Source organism: Dermacentor silvarum, chromosome 3, assembly GCF_013339745.2.
Source record: "Dermacentor silvarum isolate Dsil-2018 chromosome 3, BIME_Dsil_1.4, whole genome shotgun sequence".
Taxonomy (NCBI): Eukaryota; Metazoa; Arthropoda; class Arachnida; order Ixodida; family Ixodidae; genus Dermacentor; species Dermacentor silvarum.
Window position 1 is genome coordinate 38,049,621 of NC_051156.1, and position 17,912 is coordinate 38,067,532.

Consider the following 17,912-nt stretch of genomic DNA (forward strand, 5'->3'; position numbering starts at 1 on the left):
TATTTCAGATGTCAATTTGGATATATGTGTGTTCCAGGAAAGGTTTTGATGGAACCACACGCCAAGAAATTTAATACAGTCAACCTCATTTATTGTTACGTTATCGAACTGAACGCTGATTTTATATAAATCAGCAGTATTAATTGGTCTAAAAATAATGTAACATGTTTTAGGTAAATTTAAGGAAAACTTATTGCGTTGTAGCCAGGATTGTAAGTTATGTAAGTACCGATTTACCATACCCTCTGCTTGCTTTAGAGATTTGGCAGTAAAAAATATGTTTGTATCATCAGCATACATAATCATGTCATGAGCACCGGGTAGATTGGTAATGTCATTAATGTACATTAAAAACAATATCGGTCCCAATATGGATCCCTGAGGAACTCCAGAAGTGATTGGCAGTCGGTTAGAAGAGACATCATTCACCCGCACATATTGCGTCCTATTACATAAATAATTCTGTAGTAGGTTTAGTGTAACACCACGTAGGCCATAATTATTTAACTTGTGTAAGAGAGTGTCATGCTGTACGCAGTCAAACGCCTTTCGAAAATCTAAAAATAATCCAAGAGTGTATTGGTTATCTTCGATGTTTTGAATAATTTGATTTTTAATAAGAAGGAGCGCTTGCTCTGTAGATTTTTTCTTCGGGAAGCCAAACTGGCAAGTAGATATGAGGTTGTTTTTAGTGAAGAAACATTCAAGCCTGCAATTAATGACACCCTCGAACACTTTAGAAAATATTGGCAACACGGAAATTGGTCGATAGTTTGATATTTCTTTTCGATTACCACCTTTGTATATTGGACATACTCTGGCTATGTTTAAGTCATCGGGAAAAACGCCAGTTGTAAACATCAGGTTAGCAAGGTAAGACAAAACTTCAGATATATAAGCCGCAACAAGTTTGATGGGAACAGATCTGATGTCATCATGGCCCGCAGACACATCATTTTTAAGTTGATTAAAATGGCTATTTCTTGAGCGGATGTCGGCGATAAAAACACAGACTTTGATAGAGAAGTGACAAGGTTATCAAATGCAGTGTCGGCTTTGTGTACATCACTGAGCGGTTTACCAACACTGACGAAGTATTTATTAAAAGCACAGGCAAGTTTAAAACCTGAAAAGTTTCCATCTGGCGTATCGATCTCGTTCACGGTGTTATTATCTTTTCGTTTGGTTAGATTTGTAACTTCCCGCCATGCTTTGCTACTGTCATTTTGGGTTCGTGTAAAGCGCTCGATAAAGTAGTTAGTTTTTGCAGCTTTTAATTCTTTATTCAGGTTATTTCTGTACTTTTTATATTCCTTGAACACAATAGGGTCCCGACTATCGACAAAAGAGTGGTACATCTTGTTCTTTTTGCGGATTTTTTCGTGCAACTCTTTGCCTATCCAGGGCTTCCTGAATTTCTTTCTGTTTAATTTTCGTTGGATTAGGGGGAAAGCATTGTTATAAGCATCTAAAAACTTGCTAATAAACTCCGAATACGCCTCATTTATGTCACCTATGTCATATATGCTATGCCAATTTATATTCTGAACGAGGTATTCAAAGTTCATCAAGGTTTCATCAGTAATTTCTCTCGTAACATATTTAACAACTGCACGTTTAGGTTTGTGTACCCTTTGGATAAATCAAAAAATTGGAATGTGATCGCTGATGTCGGAAATCAGTAAACCAGATTCGACATCAGATGGTACGGCATTTGTCACACAAACATCTAAGAGGGTAGCAGTATCAATTGTAATTCTTGTCGGTAGAGTGATGTAATTTGAACACGCTAAAGATGAGACAACACTGTTAAATTCTCTAGTATTCTGGTCGTCAGACAGCAGATTGAAATTAATGTCGCCCATAAGTACAAACGGAAGAGATATGGAGTTCAAATTTTCAAGCAATTTTTCAAGAAAAGAAAAAAAGAATCGTTTGTTTCCAGTTGGTGGCCTATAAATTGCCGCGACGACTATGTTAGGCAGCGATACAGTTAAACATTCAACATTAGGACTCATTATTGAACAGTCGTCCAAGACAGAATGCTGGTAGCAGCTTTTAACATAAACAGCAAGGCCTCCGCCCCTTCCACCCTTCCAGTGGGCCGCAGTAGACCATTATACGCGTAGTTATGGAAATGAAGATGATCATCATGGGTGAGCAACCAAGTCTCAGAAAATAGCAAAGCATCAAATTCGGTCGTTAATGAAGCAAAAAAATGATCAAGGCGGTCGCGTTTGTTTTTAATGCTTCTAATGTTAAAGTGAACAAGAGAAATTTCTTGCTGTCGGCTACTGAACCTAGTGTTAAAAATCTCGGAGTTATAGCGAGAACAAGTTGGCGATTGGAACATGGCCATGATCACTGAAGTGAACAATTAAGCCACTACTGGGATATCTGGCACAAGTCGCCCTCATCGATAATCCTGATGGCATTAGTGGATTCATTCTTTCGGGCGAAAATCTTGCCTCCGCTCGTCCAAACAAATTTCCAAGACATTTGTTTCTTGCGGGCAATGGTGGCTCCCAACAGCCGCTTATTCGATCGGGTTAGATGCTCGTTAACATACACCCGATCAGATCCATGAACTCCCAGCATTTCGTTCGTAATCTGATGTTTCCTAGCTTTTGAAAGAACTGCCTGTCGCTTATCGCGGCGCACGAAACGAACAATAATGTTGCTTTCACCTTCCATGCGGGTCGCTATCTTGTGACACGTATCAATGTCAGCAGCACAGAGTGGCTCTTGAATGATTTCGCCAAGTCTTTTTATTACATCATCAGTGTTGTCGACCGACTTGACGCCCTTTATTTCTAGGTTATTCAATCGGCTATATTGCTCAAGCTAATCCACCCTTTGGGCTAGCTGCTTGTTTTCTTTCTTGAGAGCTTCGTTACTTTGCAACAGAACGCTCAGTTCGTGCCTCAAGGCTTTCAATTCAGTATTTATTGCCCTAGTTTCATCGCAAGTGTCACTGCAGAACTTGACACTTTCCTTCACGGAGCGCATTTCAAGTCTCATTTCACGTTTGAAGTCATCCAGAGCCTTCACGAAGTCTTTTGACATTTTCACAAACACAAATGCAATAGAATACAAATACGAAAGAAGTGTAATGAAAGCTTGCCATCAGCGCACAGCAAGTTACAAAGTACATACGAAAAACTTCAAATTGAGCTTACCTGCAAGAAGCAGAAAAATTAGGCTGGTGCCTATGGATTGGGCGCTGCTGCCAAACTACGTCCAAATGCAGAGCTGGCAGCCTTTTTATAGCAGCTGAAGCCGCTGTCCCCTTGCTGATTGGCTCCTGTGATGCAGCGCCCCGTCCGGAAAGCAGCAGATATCAGGCTACGAACTTGCGTCATAGCGTGATTGTCATGAGTAAGACGCCGGCGGCGAAATAAAAGAAGAAAAGGACGACGTGAACGGAGCGTACGGAACGGCGCGAGCGCGCGAGGCGCGTGAACCGAGCCATAATCGAGGCAGAAGCGAGGCTGAGCTGGGATTATCGACATGGCTCCGGGCCAGGAAGGTCGCATCGCCAGCTCCGCTCTAGCGACGGGAGACTTGGGGGTCTGGTGGAGTCCGTGACGTTGGCCGTCCAAGGTGTGGCCGTCGACCTCGGCAAGTTCGAGCAAGGCTCCTGGACTGGCTGCAGCCTCTCACGGCAGGACCGGGCACCCCAGAAAGGACCCCTCTTCCACGGCAGACCGGCACGTTCGATGATCCCCGGATCGCCACGTCGGCACTCGGGAAAGGACCGAGACGGAGGCGGCGGCCGAGCACGTCGCTAGGCCTAAGCCGTCGCGCCTCCCTGCCACGTCAGCAGCGACCGGGTTATCCAGGCTCCCGAGAAGAGCGAGTTGAAGGACTGACCGCAAGGCAGCAACGACTATACGGCAGTCGGCGAAGGCGACGACATTAAGAAAGGTTCAACGAGATCCCCGCCGGGAAAATACGTGCAACGAGAACAACGAACTCAGTAAGAGCATCCCATCCTAGTAGCGTCACAACATTTGGCCAGAGTTGCCAGACTTTCGTAGAGAAAACGCTCAGCACTAACGGAGGCGAAACTCAGAGCATATTTAGTGATTCATTAGGTTGTTTTTGTTAACCTTTATTTGTTCATTGTGTATTAGTTCAGTGCATTCTAGTTTGAATGAGTTTTAGTTTGCGGTTTTTTGGTTTCGAGTGTGATTAAATATCTGCTTGCTGTGTCGCCATACGTCTTCCCTCTCCATCTCTCATAACACCCGCACGCTCCCGAGATCGGTGATAAACACATCACAGTGATGAACCAGCCGAAGTGAGTCGGTCGGTCCTACAATGCTTGATCACCGCTGCAAGAAGCAGAAAAATTAGGCTGGTGCGTATGGATTGTGCGCTGCTGCCAAACTACAAGCACCTTTTCAATTGCAAGTACCTTTTCCAGATAGAATGCTTGAGTTTCAAATGATCTCTGTGTGATGATAATCCTTTTTTTTATTTGCTCCATGCTGTTTGAGAACACGCCAGCCAACCTGCACAGCCCTTCCACAGATGCCATTTGTGGCATTAGTACTCAAGACCACAGTGATGATTTAAGGCAACCCAGCTCCAGCCTTGCAGAAATATGTGCTGGTACAAATATGAGTGCAATTGCAGGCTCTTCAGAAGAGGAGGAAACTGGCCAAGCTATGAGTGCAATTGCAAGTTCTTTGGAAGAGGAGGAAACTGGCCAAGCTACAAGTGAAACCGATGTTTCGTGTGATGAAGATGCAACAAACTTCAGCGGGAGTGAGCTCAATTTTGCTGCAGAGTTGAGCTCCGATAGTGATCCTGTTCAAGAAACAGATGAAATGGACAGTGATGATGAAGGAAGTGAACAGATGCATGATGCCGAAGGAAGTGCGAGTGAAGCTGCAGGAGATGATGATTTCATTAAATATTTTGAAAAACTCGCACAGGAAACCCTACCTTATCAGGCGACAACAAAAGCACAAGCTTTCCTGCTAGTGCTTGCATACATTGTCACTGCAGGACTTACATGGGCACAAGTTCAAGGAATTTTAACTCTGATCAATACCTTGTTTGGGGAAAAAGTCGTGCCATGCACTACCTACTCCCTGAGAAAGCTGTGGAAGAGCAAAAAAGAAGCGTTGAGGGTGCACCTATATTGTCAAGCCTGCCATAACTACCTCGGACATTCTTGTGATGCCAAAAACAAGTCCAGTGTCACCTGTGCTTCATGTGGTGCAGAAAAGAAGCTTCAAGAGTTAATGAGTTCCGGGAGTTTCTTTTTAATGTTTAACTTGAAGCAGCAGTTGCTGGAACTCATGAAACAAGTTGGCAGAACCCTCCACACCAACTTGCAGAAACTGTCATCAGGGCCTCTCGTGCCAGGCGTTTTTGTTGACATCACCGACGGAAGTTTGTATCGTAGTGTACGAAAGCAGTTAAACATGGCCTGGAGTGACATCACATTGACCTTCAACAGTGATGGGACACCTGTGTTTAATTCCAGCAAGAGCACAATTTGGCCAGTTCAAGTGATGATAAATGAGCTTCCAGTCTTGATGCGGTGGCAAAATGGGCTCGTCTCAGGGCTATGGTTCTCAAAGACTCACCCACCGATGCATCTCTTCTTGACAAAGTTTGTTGAAGAAGTTACCAATGCTGGAACTCTAGTGTGGTCTCATGCTGGAAGGACCATGAGATCAGCAGTACACGCAGTTGCTTGTTGTGTGGACTCTCCGGCAAGGGCAGCTATGTTAAACAGCAAGCAGTTTAATGGATACTTTTGGTGCAGCTGGTGCTTGCAGCAAGGTGAAATTATTGATGGTAAGTGTGCTTGACTCTGAGATGTTTTCTCAATTTATAACATATTTATCACCTTTGTTTTGAAGATACGAGTAAAGCTGTTTTGTGATTTTTATAACAATCGCAATATCTGGGCACTGAAAACTGCACCAACGATGCTGTTACATTTATTATAGTGCGTTTTTAGAAATGAGGTAGCACATTTAAGCCACAAATGCAGGCAATTGCATGGATGAAAAGCTCCAGAATAGGTTACCAAGCTGAATTGAAAATCGTCATTTTTTTTCTTTCAGTAATTCCGGAGTGGAAAGAAATAGTAACATTCTAGGTCAGTTCTGGCTCGATCAAAACCTAATGTTCATTCCCGGTTTCTGGTTTTCGGTTCAGTTTCGGTTCACTTACAACTTGCTGTAGGGTGCAAAAATAACTGATGCTGTTCGAATGCCTTCTTTTAATGTGACGCATGAATTGTTCAAGCAGATTGCTGTTATCAATATCGTCAGCTGGCAATCATATTTATCAACTTTTGTTGTGCTACTCCAAAACCTTCTGAATAAAATTAATGTAGGTGTTTCAGGCATTTGGTCGGTTTCGCGATTGGAATTCCAGAAAAAACTGGATTTCGGCAGTCAGTTTAGCCTAGCAAGTGTGCAGGAGAGCGAAATCCCATTTGTATGGCCGGTTAAGAGCATACTCTTGTTTCGGGGGGACCTTAAGTAGTTATTAATTGCAGTGCAGCAGAGAAGCGATCATTCTTAACAGCAGAGCTGTTTCTTGGTTGCGTCACGTAGTGCGAATAAAAACTGCTACTGGCGATAACGTCAACGCACATTGCCTTTACTAGGGAGGTTAAGGAGAGGTGAGGAGAGCATGTGCGCGCTATGCTCGGGAGAGAGAAAGAGAAAATGAGAGCGAGAGAAATTGTAGCAGCACTAACGAGGCAACGCGCAGAGCTGCCGCCGAAGCCGTCCGCGTTTCCCTGCATTAGCGCCAAACACTACACATCATCATTGTGTGTGTAGTAATTGTCACATGGGGTGGAGAGGGGGGGTTGAAATCAGACTTTTTTCTCTACACTATGACACATCTCTTCACGTGATAGTAGTCGGAGCATATGTGCAGTGAAAGCAGGTTTGGCAGGTGTGATCAGATAATTAGATGGGCCACATTGCATGTGATTCATAGAGAACTAGAGCCTAGGGATATATTGTCACGTTTAATGAAGAGGCGACTTCTAAAAGAGGCCGTTAAGGTAAGTCCGAGTCGCCAAAGGGGCAGCGCCGCACCGACAAAAGACCAAGGCGCTAGCTCGTGCACAAGACTGTCCTCGTCTTCTTCTGGGAGCAAGTGGCACAAGCGCGTGGCATTACCCTTCCTCCCAGAAGAGCATCGACTCGATGCTAAACAAAGCATGGACGGGCAGAAAGACTTGTCCCAGGAGAAACGTAATGGTCCGGAAACCACGACTATTGTGGTGTGCAATATGGTTTTAACCGCACTACGTGCACAATCTCGGGCCGCGGTTGTCGGCGTCGTGCTGGCTGGGTGCCGTCAGGAAGGACTTCATAATTGAGGTCACTTACTCGCCGAAGCACTTTGTAAGGGCCGAAGTACCGACTGATAAGTTTTTCCGAAAGGCCTTTACGGCGGACGGGGGTCCAAACTAGCACTTGGTCACCCGGTTGGTACTCAACTTGTAGGTGGCGAAGGTTGTAGTGTCGCGCGTCAATACACTGTTGTTTCCTGATGTCCACGCGAGCCAGTTGGCGTGCTTCCTCGGCACGTTGCACGAAACGCTCAGTGTCTTCATCAAGATTGTCAGAAGTGTCACATGGTAACATGGCTTCTACAATCGTCTGCACTTCACGACCGTAAACAAGAGCAAAAGGCGTGAAGCGTGTGGTCTCTTGCGTAGCGGTGTAGTACGCAAACGTGACGTATGGTAGGACTTCGTCCCACGTCTTATGCTGCACGTCTATGTACATCGACAGCATGTCGGTCATTGTTTCGTTAAGCCTTTCAGTCAAGCCATTTGCTTGAGGGTGATAGGCAGTCGTCTTTCGGTGCGTGGTGTAACTCAGCTGAAAAACTTCTTCAAGCAGCCTTGCCGTAAACGCCGCTCCTCGATCCGTGATGACACAGGATGGGGCGCCAAGACGTAGTACGATGTTCTGTACGAAAAACTGTGCAACCTCAGAAGCTGTGCCTTTAGGAAGAGCCTTTGTTTCAGCATAGCGGGTTAAATAGTCCGTGGCGATAATTATCCACTTGTTTCCGGAAGTAGACAACGGAAACGGGCCCAGGAGGTCCATGCCGACTTGATCAAAGGGCCCTCGAGGCGGTTCGATAGGATTCAGCAATCCCGCAGGCTTCACATTCGGCGACTTTCGGCGTTGGCATTCACGGCAGGCTTGGACGTATCGTTTAACAGAAGTGGCGAGTTTCGGCCAGTAGTAAGATTTTCGTACCCTGGCAAGGGTTCGAGTGAAACCCAAGTGGCCAGAAGCAGGCTCGTCGTGGCATGCGAACAGGATTTCATCACGAAGCTCTGTGGGTACGACCAAAAGATAGGTGTTGTTGCTGGCAGCAGAATTCTTCTTGTATAGGATGCCCTGCCGTAAACAAAACGACGACAAACCTCGAGCAATTTGCGGGGGCAGAGTGACGTTGCGGCCTTCTAGATGTTAAATTATGGGGCGCAATTCACAGTCTGCTCGCTGCCGTGTCGATACGTCTGTCCCGCTTATGGCACCAAGAAAAGCGCTGTCGTCTTCGATGTGTTGATCGGCAGATTCAACAGGTGCGCGCGACAATGTGTCGGCATCGTCGTGTGTGCGGCCGGACTTGTACACGATGGTCACGTCGTATTCCTGCAGGCGCAGGCTCCACCGTGCCAGTCGTCCAGAAGGGTCTCTTAGGTTTGCCAGCCAGCATAAGGAGTGATGATCCGTCACGACCTTGAATGGGCGGCCATAGAGGTAAGGTCGAAACTTGGCAAGTGCCCATACGACGGCAAGACACTCTTTCTCCGTGGTAGTGTAATTGGACTCGGGTCGTGATAGGGTGCGACTGGCGTAAGCTATGACCCTTTCGTCGTTCTCCTGCCGCTGTACGAGCACCGCACCCAGACCGACGTTACTGGCGTCGGTATGAATTTCTGTTTCGGTGTCCTCGTCGAAATGTCCAAGAACCGGGGGTGATGCCAGGCGATGTCGAAGCTCGGCGAAAGCTGCTTCTTGTGCAGAGCTCCAGATGAACGGCGTGTCGTCTCTAGTGAGACGAGTAAGTGGTGCAGCAATTTTAGAGAAATTGCGTATAAACCGCCGGTAGTATGCGCACAATCCCAGGAAGCGTGTAACGCTTTTCTTGTCTGTAGGAGTCGGAAAAGCAGCTACAGCGGCAGTTTTCTCGGGATCGGGACGGACGCCTTCCGCGCTCACGACATGACCAAGAAACTTCAATTCTTCATAACCGAAGTGACATTTCTGAGGCTTTAACGTGAGGTTAGCCGATCGGATTGCCTCGAGCACTTGCCGCAGTCGCTTAAGATGTCCGGAGAAGCTGCCTGAAAATACGACCACATCATCCAGGTAGACGAGACAGGTTTGCCATTTTAGGTCAGCGAGTACCGTGTCCATCATCCGTTGGAAGGTTGCCGGAGCAGAGCACAACCCGAACGGAAGTACGCGGAACTCGTAAAGTCCATCCGGAGTGACAAAGCCTGTTTTCTCCCGGTCACGCTCGTCTACCTCTATTTGCCAGTACCCACTTTTCAAGTCAAGGGAGGAAAAATACTTGGCTCGCCGTAGCCGGTCAAGAGAGTCATCTATGCGCGGCAACGGATAAACGTCCTTCTTTGTGACGTTGTTGAGTTTTCTGTAATCAACACAGAAGCGGAGAGTGCCGTCCTTCTTCTTTACCAGGACAACCGGTGACGACCACGGACTGTTTGAAGGCTGGATGACGCCATCGTCAATCATTTCCTTGACTTGTCGTTGAATTGCTTCTCGTTCTTTCTGCGAAACACGATATGACTGCTGGTGAATAGGACGTGCATCCTCGTAAGTAATTATCCTATGCTGCGTGATGGGTGTCTGACTGACTTTCGACGATCGAGCAAAGCAGTCCTTGAATTCACGCAACAGTCCCCGCAGTGCTGCCTTATTGTCCTCCGACAGCTCGTTATTGATGTCGATATCTGGGACGCATTCTTCATCGCTCTCGCTTTCTCCACACGCGAAACACTCAATGACGTCCTCCCAGGCTTCAGCGTAAGCGACGGCAGTGCCCTGGAAGAGGTGTCGGTGCTCATTTGTGAAATTGGTGATCAAGACGTCAGCTTGGCCATCCCTAACGTCAATGATTCCTCGAGCCACGCTAATTCCGAGCGTAAGTAGAAGGGAGACGTTACACTCTGCGAGGACTTCGCCTTCTCGTATGCCCTCGGACGTTACCGCAATCATTACACTAGCACGAGGTGGTATCGTGACGCTGTCGTCGGAAATTCGAAGAGCGGCTGTGCGGCGGCTGGCATCTCGTGTCGTCGCTTTCTTTGTAGAGAAAGAGATACAGCGTCGGCGGAGGTCGATGATGGCGCCATACTCTCGAAGAAAGTCTATGCCGAGTATTAATTCACGGGAGCATTCTCGGAGAACAAGGGAGCTGATCGGAAATGTAGAATTTTGAATTTGCACCCGAGAAGTGCACACACCAAGCGGTTTGACGACATGTCCGCCAGCTGTCCGTACGTGCGTCCCTGTCCACGGCGTAATGACTTTCTTTAAATGGCTTGACAGTTTTCCGCTGATAATCGAATAGTCAGCGCCAGTGTCGATTAAGGCAGTAACATTTCGACCGTCGATCAGCACAGGTATGTTCATGGAGAAGTCTCCAGCCTGAGACACTGGCGTCGTCAAGTCTCCGTCGGTCTGAGGTCGCTTCGATTGGAGGTCTTCGGCACGTCCAGTATCAGCGGCCTCGCCTCGAAAGGTCGCTGACGTTAGTTTTCCAGGCGAGGGCTCGGAGATCGTCCTGGCGACATCCGCCTTGCACCTCCCGAATAGGATGGTCGTGGTGACGGCGATCGCGACTGGCGCCTTGATGACGGTGGCGCACGCTGTCGGGCGAGAAAATCTTCAATCTCGGGTGGCCGTTGTCCGAAACGGGGTCGGGGTGAATTGACAGGAAACCCCTGGAGTCCAAGGCGGCGGTACTGGCACTCTCGGTATAAATGTCCCGCCTCACCACAGTGGTAACAGAGCGGTCGACGATCAGGCATGCGCCAAATGTCCGATTTACGCGCGGATGGCCGAGCCTCTCCAAAATAAGGAACCGCCTGCGCTGACTGAAGCGTCGCATACGGGGTGACGGCAGGTAGGGGGGCTGGTGCAGGGATAGGGGGCCTGAATGCGTCGGCATAAGCCGCACGCTGGTAGTCGCTCATGGTAGGAGGCGTCACCGGTGACGGGGCGGGGCATCTTAAAACGTCAGCGTATGTTGCCCGTCGAGGTTCACTTGATGTTGTGAAGGCCTCAACTGGTGGAGCGGCCTGAAGTGCTGCTTCGTAACGTGGTGCGCCGAGCGCATGCTGCACTTCGTCACGCACGACGCTAGCGATGAAGTTGGCTGAAGGCTGTTGCGTCTGATGCAGCTGTCGCAGCTCGTCGCGGACTACCGCTCGGATAATCTCGCGAAGCGACTCGACGTCGGTCGTGAGAGCTCCTAGGCCACTGGTAGCAGAGGAGAGATTCACTTGCCGATCGTATTGGTGCGAGCGCTGGTGCAGGGCCTTCTCCATGGCGACGGCGTCAGTGAGAAACTCCGCAACCGTTTTGGGCGGACTACGAACGAGTCCACCAAAAAGCTGCTCTTTCACTCCGCGCATCAAGTGACGCAGCTTCTTGTCTTCCGACATGGTAGGGTCAGCTCGCCTGAAGAGACGCACCATGTCTTCCACGTACATAGCCACACTCTCGTTGGGTTTCTGAATGCGAGACTGGAGAGCCCATTCTGCTCGTTCTCGACGATCGGAGCTGGCGTAGGTGTCCAAGAGCCTGCGACAGAACTCACGCCATGATGTCAGGATGCCTTCGTGGTTCTGGAACCACGTGCGAGCACCATCCAAAAGACAGAAATGAACGTTTTTGAGCTTCGCCTCGTCGGTCCATCCATTGAACTCTGCTACGCGCTCGAAGTCCGCCAGCCAGTCTTCCACGTCTTCTAGAAGGTCGCCATGGAAGGGACTTGGCACACGCGGTTTTTGCAGCGTGTAATGAGGAGGTACCGGAGGTACCGGAGTAGCCGTCGCAGGGTTTGTCGAGGTAGTAGCGGATGTAGCATCCATACCTGCCGACGTTGTCGTTGTCCTCTCAGGTAGCGGCTCAAACTCGGGGGCCAATCCCTGGATTCTCCGGCTGGCGCGATGTACTGGCGTGAGCACCGGTAGCGATCTAGCGTTCCTGCTACTAGGAGGGGTCTGTTGCATGGGCCGAGAATACCCAGCACCTCCACCAGAAAAATGTCACGTTTAATGAAGAGGCGACTTCTAAAAGAGGCCGTTAAGGTAAGTCCGAGTCGCCAAAGGGGCAGCGCAGCACCGACAAAAGACCAAGGCGCTAGCTCGTGCACAAGACTGTCCTCGTCTTCTTCTGGGAGCAAGTGGCACAAGCGCGTGGCAATATCTTCTATCCTTGCGTTTAATTTTTCATTCTTTTTGGCCTGTGTCATTAGTCAAGTGCACATTAATATATATGTGCCAATTTTTCATTTACATGTTCTAGCAAGCTTTAACACACAAATAATTTTGATGCATAAAAAATTTCTTTTCAGGCACACTGAAGTACCCATTTTGCAACCAAGTGCCTGACAGGACGCACAGTGGTGTATTGAAAGCAATGGTGCAAGCGGTGCAGAAGAAGGAACCAGTGTTGGGCATCAAACGTCCGTCTACACTGATCAAGCTGCAAGGCTTTGATCTCGTTTGGGGGCTGCCTCCCGACTACATGCACTGCGTCTTGGAAGGTGTGACCAAACAGGTTACTGAAATGTGGTTGTCAGCTACTGGTTCCACATGGTATATTGGGAGGCACTTAAAACTAATCGATTCCAGGTTGCTGTCGATAAAGCCACCAATAATCTTTTCAAGATCGGGACGGCCTTTGTCAGAGCGTGCATTTTGTAAGGCTACAGAGTGGCGCTCTTGGCTTCTATTTTACAGCCTTCCATGTGTCTCTGACATATTGCCATGACCTTATCTGACACATTTCACACATTTTGCAAAGGCCGTGTTTCTTTTATTGAAGGATGTTGTTCTGGAAAGTGAAATTTGTGCTGCTGAGAAGTCTCTCTTAACATTTGTTCAGCAGATGGTCAAGCTTTATGGGCAGAATGCAATGACTTTTAATGTGCATCAATTATTGCACCTCACAAGGTCAACACGAATGTTTGGCCCCTTGTGGGCTACATCAACATTTCCATTTGAAGATGGAATTGGCAAGGCACTGCAGCTTGTGACAGCTGCTAAATATGTTCCTGCACAAATTGCTGAACGGTGCAGCATGCACCAAACCTTGAGAACAGTTTCAATGCATATGGAGCTTTCACCCAGTTTTTTTGTCTGCCAAAAAAGAGCTAGAACATTGCCATAGGAGATGCTCTCAGACATGTGTTCTTGGACAGGCACAGCCAGTTCTTGATATGCCAGAGGTTCTAAAAGGGCTTTTTGTTTCTCGATTTGGTAACGTTCCAGAAGTGTCCAAGTATTTGAGAGCCCAGGTTGGCACCATGATTATTCATAGTTCGGAGTATTGTGTGCCAAGCAAAACTTGCTCTTGCTATGTTAAAATGTCTAATGGAATGTACTGGTTTGTTCTAGGGATTTATGCGAAGGTAGGCATTATGTACTTTCATTGTCAGCAGTTGATCACCACACCATGTGCATTTGATGTGTTGCACATATGTTCCAGCTTCCACCTACTTCTGTGAATAATTTCTTGTATTGTTGTGATGAAGTGTCTTTTGTGTGTGTGTAATAAGTCATACTTGTGCGAGTTGCCTAATAGGCTGGAAAAAAATTAGTTGCCACTTGGCCATGCAGCAGCCAAATTCACTGGCAGGCCATGCATGTTCTGTAAACATTCCTTGAAAGGGACACTAAAATGAAACATGAAATCAGCTTAGACAGATAAAGAATTCTTCGGAACCTCTGTTATAAATTTTTCGATAAGTTTGTTAACAGGAAGCGAAGGTCTAAGTTCTATTTTTTTAATTTCATGCTGAAACCCCAAATCTGGTACATAAGCGTGGCATTGCGAATTTAAAACCTTTTTTTTTTACTTGGGCTGTGTTGGCTCAGTAAAAGTTTCCCAAGCTTTCCATATTCAGTCTCTCGCTCCTATAGAACATAATGTAGTTAATTCTTACCGATACAGAATTAACTAGGTTCCAGCAGATGCCGTCAAAATTCATGACATCAGAGTGTGCTGGTGCAGAAACTTCAGGGCAGCCTTGACACCTATCTCTTGTTTTTGCAGCTTTTCTGGCTTACCAAGCGTCTTCTCACAGTAAGAGTGGTATTGTAGAAATGTAATTTACTAATACATAAGAAATCATCTTTCTGTTTAGTGTCCCTTTCACCATAGTGAGTGACTGGAAGTTTCCGCACTTCGCTGTTACAAATATAGTGCATATACATAGAAGGTGTTGGTTATGGTTGCGTAGCCACCAAGTTCACTGGCAAGTCATGCGTGTTCTGTAAACATGCTTTTAAGCCTAGGGAGATATTTGTGAATGAATGCTACTGCTTTTTGTTGTTACAATTTGTGTGATGTACAAGCGGTTGGCACTGCCTCGCAGCCACCAAGTTCACTGGCGAGTCATGCGTGTTCTGTAAACACGCCTTTAAGCCTAGGGAGATATTTGTGAATGAAAGCTACTGCTTTTTGTTGTTTCAATTTGTGTGATGTACAGGCGGTTGGCACGGCCTCGCAGCCACCAAATTCACTGGCGAGTCATGCGTGTTCTGTAAATGTGCTTTTAAGGCTAGGGGAATGTGACTGCTGAATGAAAGCTACCGCACTTACTGTTACAATTAGTGTGAGATACAGAGAAGGTGGTCAGCATGGTCACGCAGTGGTTGATTTCACAGGTAAAATTGATGCCCTAAACGCTGTATTGAATGTTTCACATGTGTTACGCCTCTTGCAGCTGGAACTGTACATGTGCAGCCGTTAGGAGACTTAACAGCAATGCGGGAGCGAGTGGCCTGTGTGACGATAAACTTCAGACTCGTTGCTTGTTGAATGTGGCACAAAACGATAGTAATACCCTGCGAGTCCCAGGAATGAGCGAAGTGCTGGTCAGGTCCTCTGGCACATTCGATAGCTTCGCATTCGGTTGCGCATTCAATGGCTTCTACCTTCAAATGAATAGAAGTAAGCCTCTGCTTGCTCACTACATGCCCTAGAAACGTAAGCTGGTCGATGGCACACACACACTTGTCATTTAGCTTCAGCCCGGCCTTGGGGAGGCGCTGCAGAACCTTTTCTGAATTCTTGTCGTGCTCACTGACTGTGCTTCCCCACACAATGATGTCGTCAATGTAACAAAGAACTCTGCATCCCTGCAAAATAGCACACATCATCTTCAGGAAGGCTGCTGGCGCTGAGGCGAGTCCAAAGCAAACCCGTTTGAATCTGAAGAGACCATCATGTGTGATGAAATGTGTGAACTGACGACTTTCGATTCTCAGCTCCAGCTGGTGATATGCCTCTTTCAAATCCAGCTTCGAAAATCTTGTTGCCCCTGCCAACTGGTGCAAAATCTTTTGTGTGCGGGAGTGGAAAACCATCTACACTAATTGTTTTGTTGACTTCTCATAGATCAACACATTGGCCTATTGTACCATTTCTTTTTTGCACAACACCAAGGGGGATATCCACTCGGCAGCGTCCATGCGTTCAATGATGCCGCACTGTTCCAGGTGCTTCAAATCCTTCGACACCCTGTTTTGTAACACAAACGGCAGCCTACATTGTTTTGCAATGACAGGTTTGCTCGACGGGCAAATCTATTTGATGCTAAAAACCTTTGGCCAGGCCTACTTCCCTGGGGAAGAGATGTGAAAAACTTGTCATGCAGTCTGGCTGGCAGCAGTGTTGGTGATTGCACATTGATCTGAAGACAGCTGAGTGCGTTGCCTTGAATTCGAAGTTGAAGGCAAGGTATGGCATTAAGTCCCAAAAGCAATGTTCTGCATTTTGCCACAGAAAACACATGTGCGTATCTGCTTGTTGACAATCTCCGCAAGGAAGCAACCTCTCACTTGAATTTGCTTACGTGAGTAGTCCAATAGCCTTATGTTAGCAATGGTGAGCGAGCAACCAGCCAAGTGCTTCCAAAAAATTTTGTCGTTGAGAAGCGAGACAGAAGAGCCGGTGTCCACGATAAAACGCAGGCTTAAATCGTTAATACCGACGTCTACATGAATTCGCTTTCCTGGTGTGTCGTCGGTGCTCAGGCTCAGAACGGTAACCGCATTTGTTGCTTCTGACAATTCCATTTTTCCGCCGTCATCTTGACGATTGTACTTGCTTTTTGACTGGCACACTGCAGCAAAATGACCTATCTTCTTGCATTCTCTAAACCTTGCATTCTTGGCAGGACAGTCCGGTGCATTGGCGCGATGTGCATTCAAGCCACAGTGATAACACGCACTTGAAGACTCACTTGCCGGCTTAGCAGTGACCTGGTGCACCATTGTATCAGGTCTGAACTTTTTCATTGCACCCTGCGTCAGCTCTATGCTTCTGCCTATTTCAACTACTCCACACTGATCGTCAAAACGGAGCCTTCACACAAAAGGTGCTCACGTATCTGCTCCGATGCTGCTCCTTCCAAAAGCTGGTCACGCACCGCCTCTTCAGTTCAGTCGCCGAAGTCGCAGCATGCGGCGAGCTCACGTAAGGCAATGGAGTAAGCCTCGATGGACTCCCCCAGATGTTGTCAATGCTTTGAAAAATGGTGCCGCTCCATCAATTCGTTCACCGTCGTAGCGAAATGCTTGTCTAGCACTACAAGTGCCTCTTTAAAAATGTCGGTGCTGTCTTTTTTGATGTCTGGTCTGCATTGTCTGGCACTAGACTGTAGTACACCTGCTGCCCCTCCAGGCCAAGTGCATTGAGCAGTATTGCTTGGCATTGCTTCTTCGGGAGCTTGGAAGTAGTTGAAAAACGCTTGCTTCCATTGCCTCCAGGGCACACTTGCAGAGCCCTGCAATAGCAAGAAATGGTGGGGGCAGGTGGCAGTTGAACATGGTGGCCGTAGTCCTTCTTAATCCTCGTCGCCATTTATGTTGTATCTGGAAGAAGGCGCCGCATCGAAAAGGGCGCGAAAGACAAGACACGGATAGCGAACTGCTCCTGTCAACGAGCCCGATCGTACTACCTTTTAATTATCAAACAGAATATATACAGTTGCCAAAAATAAAGAACACTACCAAAGGTTGCTAATCTAAACAAGAATGTGCTGCTTCCAGCTAACACAAGTGACCATAGACTAACTACAATTGACAGAAGTGTAGTGTTAGTGCATACGGGAGTTGCAAGCAAGGCGCTTTAGCTAGCGTGGGAATGATTGCTTATGTGTATTGGTATAAACATTCTCTTTCTTCCTTTACACGTTATCACGACTTTGTAGTTTAATTAATTTACTGCATTATTAATATTAAATACATAGGAAAGTTTCCACCGACTAGAGTTGAACAGAGGACCTTGAGAACAGTAGCCGGATATTTACACCACTGATATGTCCTTTGGCAAGACTGACAGAACGCCCTTAGGGATTTCGCTTGGGCAAGCAAGCGTGTCGAGATGCTTGGCAAATTTATAGTTGGCCGTCCGTCTCTGGGTCAACAGAGTGACAACTGATTATATGTACAGTATATGTTCAATAATTCAAAGTCGAGGGGGCCCCAGAATTTTGTTTGAATTATCAGATGCAGGTATGATTATGTCTTCGGACAAGATATCAGCTTATGGCTGTAATGAAATATCCATGTAATCATATTTTTAAAATAAACTGCAAATTCGTGACTGCTTTCTTGCAGCATGCAACTTCAA